This window comes from Convolutriloba macropyga, chromosome 5 (assembly GCF_964194025.1).
Source record: "Convolutriloba macropyga chromosome 5, txConMacr16.3, whole genome shotgun sequence".
Classification (NCBI taxonomy): Eukaryota; Metazoa; Xenacoelomorpha; order Acoela; family Convolutidae; genus Convolutriloba; species Convolutriloba macropyga.
The window spans coordinates 58,444,499-58,457,600 of record NC_134472.1 but is presented as its reverse complement, the minus strand read 5'-3'; positions in this window follow the sequence as shown (position 1 = coordinate 58,457,600).

Genomic DNA, 13,102 nt, shown 5'->3' with positions numbered 1-13,102 from the left:
TTGCCAAAATTGGTAGAGTTTTTCGCCATTTATTTGTTGTTCTTTTTTGTTGCGTCATGCCAGATATTGAGTAAATAATATTCTCAGTGGCCAACTATAGACACATAAATGAACTTATTAACTGATGTCGGTACATAGATAATGGTTTTTTTGACATTCAAATTAAATTTTTCAAAAGAGTACAAGTATTCTTCAACATGTCCCTTTTCTTCTGGTTTGAATTTTTTGTTTTGGTATTCAGCAAGGTTGCATATTTTTGGTATATTATCCTCATTATTGAGAGATCTATTTAATGTTTTGACTAAATAATTTTTCTGTTGGTTGAGCGTTTTGACTGATGTTTTCAGGGCTTAGATAACTGGCTTCAGAAGAATTTAGTGAAATTTAGATACTTTTCAATTGCGGTAGGTTTTTTGCTGTCACTAAAAAAAAGTTTTACGATTATTTTATGATGTTCATAGGAGACGGAAATGAACGTTTATCTTTCTGGCCGTTGAAATTTTATAAATTTAATTTGGTATATTTAATTTAACACTGTGGTTTTGTAAATTCATTTTCTATTTTTTTTAGTTCAGCTTTTGTTTAATGTTATTTTATAATGTAATGACTTAGTCTCATTAATAACATGCGCCAATACTTTTCCAAAATGTTGCAAATTAAACTGTCTTCTCCCTTAGTAGGAAGCCTTTGTTGGTTATGAGTTTTGAAAATATTTGTTTTAAAGAAGAGGCAATGGGTTTCTCAGATTTTTCATTTTTATTTTTAATAACCTGTAGGTTAGCATCTCCTTAGACAAATGACATGCCCTATATATTGAAAATTGTCTTTGTTTTGGGTGTTTTCATAAAATGTTCGTGATATTTGCTTAATTGCCAATTTTTGTAGGTTCTTGTTTTCTTTTCACACTCTTGCAATGATCGGCGGTCCTCTGGTCATTTGACGAAAAAAATGATACCACAAAATTATTAATGTTTTTAGTAAACAGCTTAATTTTAAATTGGTTCGGGCATCGTTTTCGTGCAAAAATCTACGTGCAAATTATTTTTTGCCTATTTATGTCATTATTTTTGTAGTTGTCAAACATATCCTGGATAAAGAAAGGTCTCAGTCGCTCTATTAGGAGATTTTAGACGATTTCTCAATGAATTCATTTGATGCATAAAGTTTTAATCAGATTAACGATAATTCCGTAAAAACTTTACCCGTTTGCTCATTATTTATCGAATTTTTACAAAGTCACAATGAGGAAAAGTCCTTTGTTTTCTAATGAAGTACAGTTTAATCTTTTTTATTATAAGTTTTAGCTGATGATGTTTTGATTAAGTTATTGGTGATTTTCGAAAAGAACAGACAATGAATTTTGCTCGTTATTATTATTTGTTTTTATTTGATTTTTATAGCCGTCTTTTCTGGTGCTCATATTATGGTAGATACAGGTCTCATCGGACCGCTATGGCAGATTCCTTTTTTCATTTAGCAGTTTGTCGAACGATATATTGCTATGTTATTTTTTTATTTCTTCCTCATATGGTGAAAAATTTGTCTCTTCCCCATTAAGTAAAAAAACTTAGATGAGCGGGGTCGGAACTTTATGTGCCAACGCACATTATCGAGCCTACGTCTTGTATCGATTTCTGTCTACTATTTGGTGAGCAATAAAAGAAAAAAATGGCTTATTGAAGTTTTTCTCCAAAGTTTTGTCCGCATTCAACATTCTTTTTGAAATGCATACTGATGTGTTGATGGCTTTGGTTTGCGCATTGAAACACACAAATAAACACACACAAATATGTATATGTATATATGTATATATATTATATATATATATATATATATATATACACATATATATATATATAATATATATATATATATATATATATATATATATTATATATAGGTAATATATATATATAATATATATTATATATATATATATATATATATAAATATAAATAAACATATATACTTAAAATTTCGACGAAAATTATATATATATATATATTATATATATACATATATATATATATATACAGCATTTATATATATATATATATATATACATATATATATATATATATATATATATATATATATATATATATATATATAATTTATATATACTATCACATATTTGATGAATGGGAGGTCAAAGATTTAGACGATGATGAGAGGTCTGCTATGGATGAACTAACCACTAAAACAAACTAGACAGCAAGCAGACTTGATTACAAAATTTTATGTCTATATTTCAGGCAACAGTAACGGCTGTCAGAATTTCTATAACTAAGCATGTGCTCGATGCCAATTTTTAGGCATGGTCAATGTCAATTGTCTCAATTTTCATCAGAGCTCCTCTTTTCAATAGAGAGATGGCGGGGTTGGAAAAGCTTATATGCACAATAGCTGCAGATACAAATCAGTTTGCCTCCGAGCTTTGATAAAATTCTTAAACTTCATGCGGTGGTTTGCGCTTTAACAGCAGCTGCTGCCTTCAACATTGGCGGATCTGTCATTGACAGCCCACTTGTCAAGGATAAGTAGAGGAATTGAATTTGAGTTAAATTTAGTGCAAGCCGCTTAATCGCAAGGCGAGAGAAGTGGTCGAACCTACAAACCCTTATTATTGATGAAACAAGCATGTTGTTACCTGAACGCCTTTTGCGGCTGCATCAATGACTAAATGAAATTGACGGACACAGTTATGTTGTTTTGATTGTTGTTTTTAATAATAGGTTGTTGTTTTTATTTAGTTGGTGACCTTGATCAGTTGCATCCAGCTAAAGCTAAAGCCATATATCAAAAACCTTCGAACAGAGCGAGTCTAAATGTTAGTTTATTTTATCAGATTTTTGGAGTTGACAGAGTCGGTGAATTAAGCGGCCAAAAAATCCTGTTTCATGTGAATTATTGAAAAGAGCCGCAAACAAACGCAACAGGAAACTTTCATCAAAGTTAAACCACTCAATCAATCGGTAGTGAATTTTTTTCCAAGTGTCCCAAGTATTCGGGCCAGAGTGCGTCAGAAAACAAGTAATATGGGACAAAATTTTAGGTTCCTCAGCAAATCTACAGAAAATAAACATGTATTAAAGATGTCAAAATCTACCATAATGCTGATCATTTTTCATTGGAGTGCTTTGAGAGTCAATATTTTCGCTCCCTAAGCCAGGAAACGATCCATAGGTTAGGATCGTGAATAGACTTCTGCTTTCCGTCTGACGGATTTATACCACGTTTTTCCAGTTTGAATATAGTACAATTTTGTAAAATTATACTCCCAATATATTGAATTGAAAACGGTTTATTGATAGTTTCTACAACCCTGCTTTGTCTAAAAATTGAGATACCGATAATTATCTTTCATTTTGGTTTCTGAATAAATTAGTAAATTTCATCGCCTAAGGACTTTTAACTATCAGGGTTAAAATTTCAAGGAAATAATTAAATTTTATGTCCAAATTTGTTTTACAGTGCGGTTAATAACAAATTGTATCGTAGCTTACTACTATTCGTATGTTTGCTAAGAGTTTGTTTTTCACTTAAAACGTTGTTTTTTTGCGATCGGTAATATTTGTTAGGAATTTCTGTGCCATGAGTCCAGAATTGCATGAGGACTCTTAATTGATTATCTGCCGTGAATTGTATCTTCATGAGTGAGCAAAATACAAAAGACGTTAAATTCTTCAAAAATAGAGTATTTATTGTCGATGTGATGTATAAAGCAAGAAATTTGCGTCAGCATTAGCCTGGCACTGTAAAGCCGTAAACAATTGCAACAGGAAATTTTCATCGAACTAAACCACTCAACCAATCCGGTAGTAATTTCATTTTCAAGTGTTCCAAGAAGCCAAAGTCTTTCAGAAAGCAGGTAATACGTAACTATATTTTAGGTTCCAATTGAATGCTCTCGTAATGCTTATCAGATATGAGGTAACCAATGATGGATTTATGAATGGGGCGCTATGAAAAGTATAACAGGTCATTTTTTATTGCTGTTTACTTTTGCGTGCATGTTTCTTCTGACAAAAATTTTGTATCAGAATATTTTTAAAAAAATGATTAATCGAATAGCCAATTAAATCAGTACTGTGCCATTCTTCGTTTTCAATTTAGACTGAATTTTCTTCACGTAGAAACAGCAGCAAATTTGCTGCAGTTAGTCGGGTTGGTACGTTCTCTTCTAAGCACACAAATTTTGAACCTGACGACAACCAAGGGCCAATCCAAAAATCAGTCTACTTCGGGCTCAGAATCCAAAATTAATACTTCTAAAAGAACTCGCTGAAACTCATCTTTTTTAATTCACGACAGACGAATTACAAAAAGTGATTGTCTGTGCATACAAGAAAATAGATATGTTTTGATGGGATCAGCTTCCACGATGCTATGAGCACTTTGTTGAGATCTTTTGTTGAAAAAAAATTGATCTCACAAATCACTTTAGTTTTTTTTAAGGCAATCACATACATACCAAATGTCTCCCAATGCCATGAATTTTATTTATGGCTTCAACAAGTTTTTTGTTATGTCTTCTACAAACAACAAAGGCTTAAACGTCGAGTGTTCATCAGCAAAGCTACAGAAAATAAACACGTGTTAAAGATGTCAACATCTACCATAATAATGATCACTTTTCATTGGAGTGCATTGAGAGTCAATATTATCGCTCCCTAAGCCAGGAGTCAATCCATAGGTCAGGACCGTGAATAGACTTCTGCTTTTCCTCTGACGAAATTATACCACGTTTTTCCAGTTTGAATATAGTACAATTTTTATTCCTAATATATTGAATTGAAAAGGGTTTATTGATAGTTTCTACAACCCTGCTTTCTCTAAAAATTCAGATACCGATAATTAATTTTTATTTTGGTTTCTGAATAAATTAGTATATTTCATCGCCTAAGGACTTTTAATTATCAGGGTTAAAATTTCAAGGAAAAAAATAAATTTTCTGTCCATATTTGTTTTACAGTGCGGTTAATAACAAAATTTAGCTTACTACTATTCGTATGTTTGTTAAGAGTTTGTTTTCCACTTAAAACTTTTTCTTTTTTTGCGATTGGTAATATCTGTTAAAAATTTCTGTGCCATGAGTCCACAATTGCACGAGGACTCTTAATTGATTATCTGCCGTGAATTGTATCTTCATTAGTGAGCAAAATACAAAAGACGTTGAATTCTTCAAAAATAGAGTATTTATTGTCGATGTGATGTATAAAGAGAGAAACTTGCGTCAGCATTAATTTGGCACTGTAAATCCGCAAACAATTGCAATAGGAAACTTTCATCGAAGTTAAACCACTCAACCAATCGGTAGTGATTTTATTTTCAAGTGTTCCCAGAAGCCAAGGTTTTTCAGAAAACAGGTAAAGTGGAACTAAATTTTACGTTCCAATTGAATGCTTTCTTAATGCTTATCAGATATGAGGACACCAATGATGGATTTATGAATGGGGCGCTATGAAAAGTATAACAGGTCATTTCTTATTACTGTTTAATTTTGCGTGCATGTTTCTTCTGACAAAAATTTTGTAGCAGAATATTTAAAAAAAAGATGATTAATCGAATAGCCAATTAATTCAGTACTAAGCCATTCTTCGTTTTCAATTTAGATTGATTTTTCTTCACGTAGAAACAGCAGCAAATTTGCTGCAGTTAGTCGGGTTGGTACGTTCTCTTCAAAGCTTGCAAATTTTGAATCTGACGACAACCAGGGGCAATCAAAAGATCAGTCTACAACGAGCTCAGAATCCAAGACTAAAATTTTTAAAAAACTCGATGAAACGCATCTTTTTTAATTCAAGACAGACGAATTACAAAAACCGATTTTCTGTGCATACAAGAAAAAAGATATATTTTGATGGGATCAGCTTCCACGATGCTACGAGAATTAATGTTTGCAACTCAAAAAAAATTGATCTCACAAATCAATTTAGTTTTTTTAAGGCAATCACATACATACCAAATGTCTCCCAATGCCATGAATTTTATTTATGGCTTCAACAAGTTTTTTGTTATGTCTTCTACAAACAACAAAGGCTTAAACGTCGAGTGTTCATCTGCAAATCTACAGAAAATAAACACGTGTTAAAGATGTCAACATCTACCATAATGCTGATCATTTTTCATTGAAGTGCCTTGAGAGTCAATATTATCGCTCCCTAAGCCAGGAAACAATCCATAGGTTAGGATCGTGAATAGACTTCTGCTTTCCGTCTGACGGATTTATACCACGTTTTTCCAGTTTGAATATAGTACAATTTTGTAAAATTATTCTCCCAATATATTGAATTGAAAAGGGTTTATTGATAGTTTCTACAACCCTGCTTTGTCTAAAAATTAAGATACCGATAATTATTTTTTATTTTGGTTTCTGAATAAATTAGTATATTTCGTCGCCTAAGGACTTTTAACTATCAGGGTTAAAATTTCAAGGAAAAAAAATAAATTTTCTGTCCATATTTGTTTTACAGTGCGGTTAATAACAAATTTAGCTTACTACTATTCGTATGTTTGTTAAGAGTTTGTTTTTCACTTAAAACTTTTGATTTTTTTTGCGATTGGTAATATCTGTTAGAAATTTCTGTGCCATGAGTTCACAATTGCACGAGGACTCTTAATTGATTATCTGCCGTGAATTGTATCTATTGTATCTTCATTAGTGAGGAAAATACAAAAGACGTTGAATTCTTCAAAAATAGAGTATTTATTGTCGAAGTGATGTATAAAGCAAGAAATTTGCGTCAGCATTAGCCTGGCACTGTAAAGCCGCAAACAATTGCAATAGGAAACTTTCATCGAAGTTAAACCACTCGACCAATCGGTAGTAATTTCATTTTCAAGTGTTCCCAGAAGCCAAATTTTTTTTCAGAAAACAGGTAAATTGGAACTATATTTTACGTTCCAATTGAATGTTCTCCTAATGCTTATCAGATATGAGGACACCAATGATGGATTTATGAATGGGGCGCTATGAAAAGTATAAAAGATCATTTCTTATTACTGTTTAATTTTGCGTGCATGTTTCTTCTGACAAAAATTTTGTAACAGAATATTTAAAAAAAGATGATTAATCGAATAGCCAATTAATTCAGTACTGTGCCATTCTTCGTTTTCAATTTAGACTGAATTTTCTTCACGTAGAAACAGCAGCAAATTTGCTGCAGTTAGTCGGGTTGGTACGTTCTCTTCAAAGCTTGCAAATTTTGAATCTGACGACAACCAAGGGCAATCAAAAAATCAGTCTACAACGAGCTCAGAATCAAAGACTAAAATTTCTAAAAAACTCGCTGAAACGCATCTTTTTTTAATTCACGACAGACGAATTACAAAAACTGATTTTCTGTTCATACAAGAAAATAGACCTGTTTTGATGGGATCAGCTTCCACGATGCAAAGAGCATTAATGTTTGCAACTAAAAAAAAAATTGATCTCACAAATCACTTTAGTTTTTTAAGGCGATCACATACATACCAAATGTCTCCCAATGCCATGAATTTTATTTATGGCTTCAACAAGTTTTTTGTTATGTCTTCTACAAACAACACAGCAACAAAGGCTTAAACGTCGAGTGTTCATCAGCAAAGCTACAGAAAATAAAAACGTGTTAAAGATGTCAACATCTACCATAATGCCGATCATTTTTCATTGGAGTGCCTTGAGAGTCAATATTATCGCTCCCTAAGCCAAGAAACAATCCATAGGTTAGGATCGTGAATAGACGTCTGCTTTCCGTCTGACGAACTTATACCACGTTTTCCCAGTTTGAATAGAGTACAATTTTTACTCCCAATATTTTGAATTGAAAAGGGTTTGTTGATAGTTTCTACAACCCTGCTTTGTCTAAAAATTGAGATACCGATAATTATCTTTTATTTTGGTTTCTGAATAAATTAGTATATTTCCTCGCCTAAGGACTTTTAACTATCAGGGTTAAAATTTCAAGGAAAAAATTAAATTTTAGTCCAAATTTGTTTTACAGTGCGGTTAATAACAAATTGTATCGTAGCTTACTACTATTCGTATGTTTGTTAAGAGTTTGTTTTTCACTTAAAACTTTGTTTTTTTTGCGATCGGTAATATCTGTTAGGAATTTCTGTGCCATGAGTCCAGATATGCATGAGGACTCTTAATTGATTATCTGCCGTGAATTGTATCTTCATTAATGAGCAAAATACAAAAGATGTTGAAGTCTTCAAAAATAGAGTATTTATTGTCGATGTGATGCATAAAGCAAGAAATCTGCGTCAGCATTAGCCTGGCACTGTAATGCCGCAAACAATTGCAACAGGAAACTTTCATCGAAGTTAAACCACTCAACCAATCGGGAGTGAAATTTTTTTCATGTGTCCCAAGTAGCCAAAGTTTTTCAGAAAACACGTAATATGGAACTATATTTTAGGTTCCAATTGAATGCTCTCGTAATGCTTATCAGATATGAGGACAACAATGATGGATTTATGAATGGGGCGCTATGAAAGGTATAACAGGTAATTTTTTATGACTCTTTATTTTTGCGTGTATGTTTCTTCTGACAAAAATTTTGTAACAGAATATTTAAAAAAAAGATGATTAATCGAATGCCTAATTAATTATTTCAGTACTGTGCCATTCTTCGTTTTCATCTTAGATGGAATTTTCTTGGCGTCAAAATAGCAAAAAATTTGCTGCAATTAGTCGGGTTGGTACGTTTTCTTCAAAGCTTGCAAATTTTGAATCTGACAACAGCCAAGGGCCAATCTAAAATCAGTCTACACCGATCTCAGAATCCAAAATCTATACTTCTTAAAAACCCGCTGAACGCATCTTTTTTAGCTTCACGACAGACGAATTACAAAAAGTGATATTCTGTGCATACAAGAAAATAGGTATTTTTTGATGGGATCAGCTTCCACGATGCTACGAGCATTTATGTCTTCAACTCAAAAGAAATCGATCACAAATCACTTTACTTTTTAAGGGGATCACATACATACCAAATGTTCTCGAACGTTGAGGTTTAATTATGGCCTCAAAAAGTTTTCTGTTATGTCTTCTACAAACAACAAAGGCTTAAACGTCGACCGTTCATCAGCAAATCTACACAAAATAAACACGTGTTAAAGATGTCAACATCTACCATAATAATGATCACTTTTCATTGGAGTGCATTGAGAGTCAATATTATCGCTCCCTAAGCCAGGAGTCAATCCATAGGTCAGGACCGTGAATAGACTTCTGCTTTTCCTCTGACGAAATTATACCACGTTTTTCCAGTTTGAATATAGTACAATTTTTATTCCTAATATATTGAATTGAAAAGGGTTATTGATAGTTTCTTCAACCCTGCTTTGTCTAAAAACTGAGATTCCGATAATTATCTTTTATTTTGGTTTCTGAATAAATTAGCATATTTCATCGCCTAACGACTTTTAATAATCAGTGTTAAAATTTCAAGGAAAGAATCAAATTTTCTGTCCAAATTTGTTTTACAGTGCGGTTAATATCAAATTGTATCTTAGCTTACTACTATTCGTATGTTTCTTAAGAGTTTGTTTTTCACTTAAAACTTTTGTTTGTTTGAGATCGGTAATATCTGTTGGAACTTTCTGTGCCACGAGTCCAGAATTGCACGAGCACTCTTGTTTGATTATCTGCCGTGAATTGGTTAACTATGCGGTTCTTGATAAGAATTGGAGAATTGGAAAATACGTCTCAAATTTTCTGCCAGGAATTTTATTGCGCGTACTTTTGCAAGTAAATATCATCCCTGCGTTTCCTAACACTACTTGGGAATCACATGACATCGGAAAGCTTTCTCTTGGAAATTTGAGAAAGATATTTTCTCCTATCTCTTTTCACGAGATGGGCGATGTGACTTCACAGCGCCAGGTATTCAAAATTTTAATAGGTCTCTGGGTAAGAGTCGTGAATTGCTCCCGTTCTGTACCCGTACCATTGGTGAGGTTCATAATGAGATTTCCGTTCGTTGAATTTTACGTTTTCTGTCCGTTTTCCGCAAAATTAAAAAAAGGAAACATGGATTATGTTCTCCTAGATTATAATTTGGAAAAGATGAATGATTTTGGCTAAACTAATTGTTTTTTTTGTGGAAATTTATAGGAAAATTGACTTATCCACCTCGTTTTTAGGCTCAACTCCCCAAGCGGATAAGTTATTTCTAAATATTAAAGATATTAACATCACATAATTTGTATCTGTGATTCATAAAACACACAGGGGAGGGGAATCTAAACTAATATATAGGTGATGCGCCTGATTGATAGTTGCGCATTCAGAAATACCTACTGACCTTCAATGTATGCCAGATTCTCTTCATTGAGGTTATACTTCTTGTCAAAAAGTGGCCAGCTACTGTTGCACATGATGTACTTAACCGAATTCAGCTCCAACTTAGATTGATAATCACAAAAATTAAGTTCCGTGGGAAGTTGCCAAGCAATCAGTACTTCGTAGTCAAACGGGTTCGGCCCATCATTGATATAGATAACCAGAGTCTCAACAGTTATGAACTCATTGGGGAACTCCTCTGAGTCAAATATAATGATCGCATAACAGTGTCTGTCCTCGCTGAATAGATCGTCTGTTGTAACACACTGGTCGTTAGGATAAGAAAAATCTGAAATAGCAATGTATTTGGTAAGTAACCAGAAAAATCAGTGTTTTTGGTAATTAAAAATTTTTTGGTAAATTTTAACCAAATTTTGCGATTAAAGCGTGAAATTTTCAATCAAACAGCGTAGACCTTACATAATTCAGGATTTCTAGGCGCAGATCTAACATAAGGTTGTTGTTTCTAATCTTAGATTGTATACACCCTAAGTCTTTCGACGCAGAGGCCTCTGTCGCTGAGACTCGGTCCACTGATCTCCTAAACGCTTGTCACCACTTCTTACTCTGCATCATCATGCCATATTTTTCTGAAGAACTGAATTCTTTATAAATATGACTCCACCGTCTCGCATCTTACCCCGGTCGAGGTGTCAACGCTAAAAATCGCCAAAAATGTAAAATTTGCGGCGAATGCGGTGAAAAGATGTAAGAATTGCGATTTTTAGCATGAATGCGGTGACAAAAAGAATTCAACGCTAAGAATCGCAAATCTTACAAACATTCACTGCTAAGAAATCCTGTGAATGCGGTGAAAAAAAAAATTTCACCGCTAAAAACCGCAAATCTTACAGAAAGTCGCCACTAAAAACCGCAAATCTTACGAAAATTCACCGCTTTCACCGCATTCATCGCAAAAAGATGCGGGCGCTTTGCGGTGAATTAATTTTTTTCACCGCTATTCACCGCAATTCTTACATTATTTTTTTCTACAAAACCTCGACCCGGGTAAGTAGTGGTGAATCTTTGCTGTTTTTCTAAACATAGATTTTAAAGGATTAAGGATTGAAAGCGTTTCTAAGCTTAGTTTTTACATATAATTAACATTGCTGCGCGTTGCTGTCGAATAGTTTCAAGTAATCTTTGTGCCGTTTGAAAAAAACACCACCATTTCGAAAACTGTTTACCGCTCGTTAACGAACGAAAACAGCACCAGCTTTCTTTTGAATAAACCAAAATTCTAGCTAGATCAAACAATATATAGAATAGCATATGATTTCACCCAACTGTTTTAGAAACCTGCTATGCACCTATTTGCAAGAAATATTAAACGAAACCAATCGGTTCAATTTTTCCCAAGCCAAAGTAGACCAATATTTCTAACTGCTAACTGATGAAATTTTCATGTGCATTGAAAAACTAATCAGGAGAACTCTCTCTATCTCATATAAACTCAATTGAAAATTACCGGATCAAAACATCAAATATGGGCCAAAAGAAAATTCAATTTTGCTACTCTGAATAGTCACATCTTATAAGATCTTAAAATATCATCTTTCACTTTGCAAGTTTTTGTAATCTAACGAAAAAAATTGTCGTGAAAGATTTTGCCTTTTTTCACAAGAATGTTGCTAGATCTTGAAAGCTTTTGTTGAGAGACAAGCGTTTGTTTTAAAATTTCCAAGTGCTGTGGTTTGCTCAATTTTTGTTTGATTTTAGCCTAAACGAACAATTTATAATACGTTAGTTTTGAAACGTGGATAGGGATCACTTTCATAATTGAAAGTCGAGAAAAAATCAAAGTGAAAAGCAATTTCCGTCTCTCTCTAAAAGATATCTACTTCTCTCTCAAAAACAATTTCTACCTCTCTCTGAAACGCCAGTCTTACCTCTCTCTGAGAAACAATTACTACCTTTTTCTATAAAGCATTATTTACTTCTCTTACAGGAGCAATTTCTATCTCTCGCCGAAACCCTTTGAAAATTGCGACAAGATTTTGGCATGTTGTCAAGTTCTTACCGCAGTCTATTGAAATTTCATAGCTTAGTCAGCAGCGTAATATGTGCAGTCAATCATGACCACTGGGTTCGCCAAAAGTGATCTGTAAGTTGGTCTTGGTTAAAAATTGGACCAAATCAGCCATTAAATATCAAAAACTCAATATATAACTACGATTTTTGCTTATCGATTACCAGTGTAAGTTGACGCTAGCACGTTTTGTTGAACAGCTTTTTCTACGCAAAGCGTATGTTTTAACAAGAGCTCTAGTGAGATCCATAGCCAGCTTGGCAATTCAGTATTTAGCAAAATTGTCTTATAGTACCTCTTACGTCAATCAGAACATCCTCTCCAACTCTTCCTTCCAGTGTCAGATAGAACTGGCTGACATGTCCCACAAAGTACAGATACACAGTCAAACTGCCAACATCAAAATACAGATTGTAATCTTCATACAAAAAAGTGTCCACTTGAGTGGCAAATTCATACGTTCTGTTCCAAGGGTTTCCTTCGACATCGCCAAGAAACGGAGTGATGATGACCTCCACTGATGCACCAGGAATTACAAGATCGAATGTACACTCGCCCTCTTTTGTCGCTGATTCGAACCCGCACCAACTGAACTTTGAGATACGACAGTTATAATTTGCTTCGAGCGTGATCCTTGTTACAGGGTGACTAAACTTAAGCTTAAATCGTTTTTCATAATCTTCTCCATCAATTGTTTTCATTTCAATTTCGGTAATTTCAATTTCTCCGTCGATGAGTTG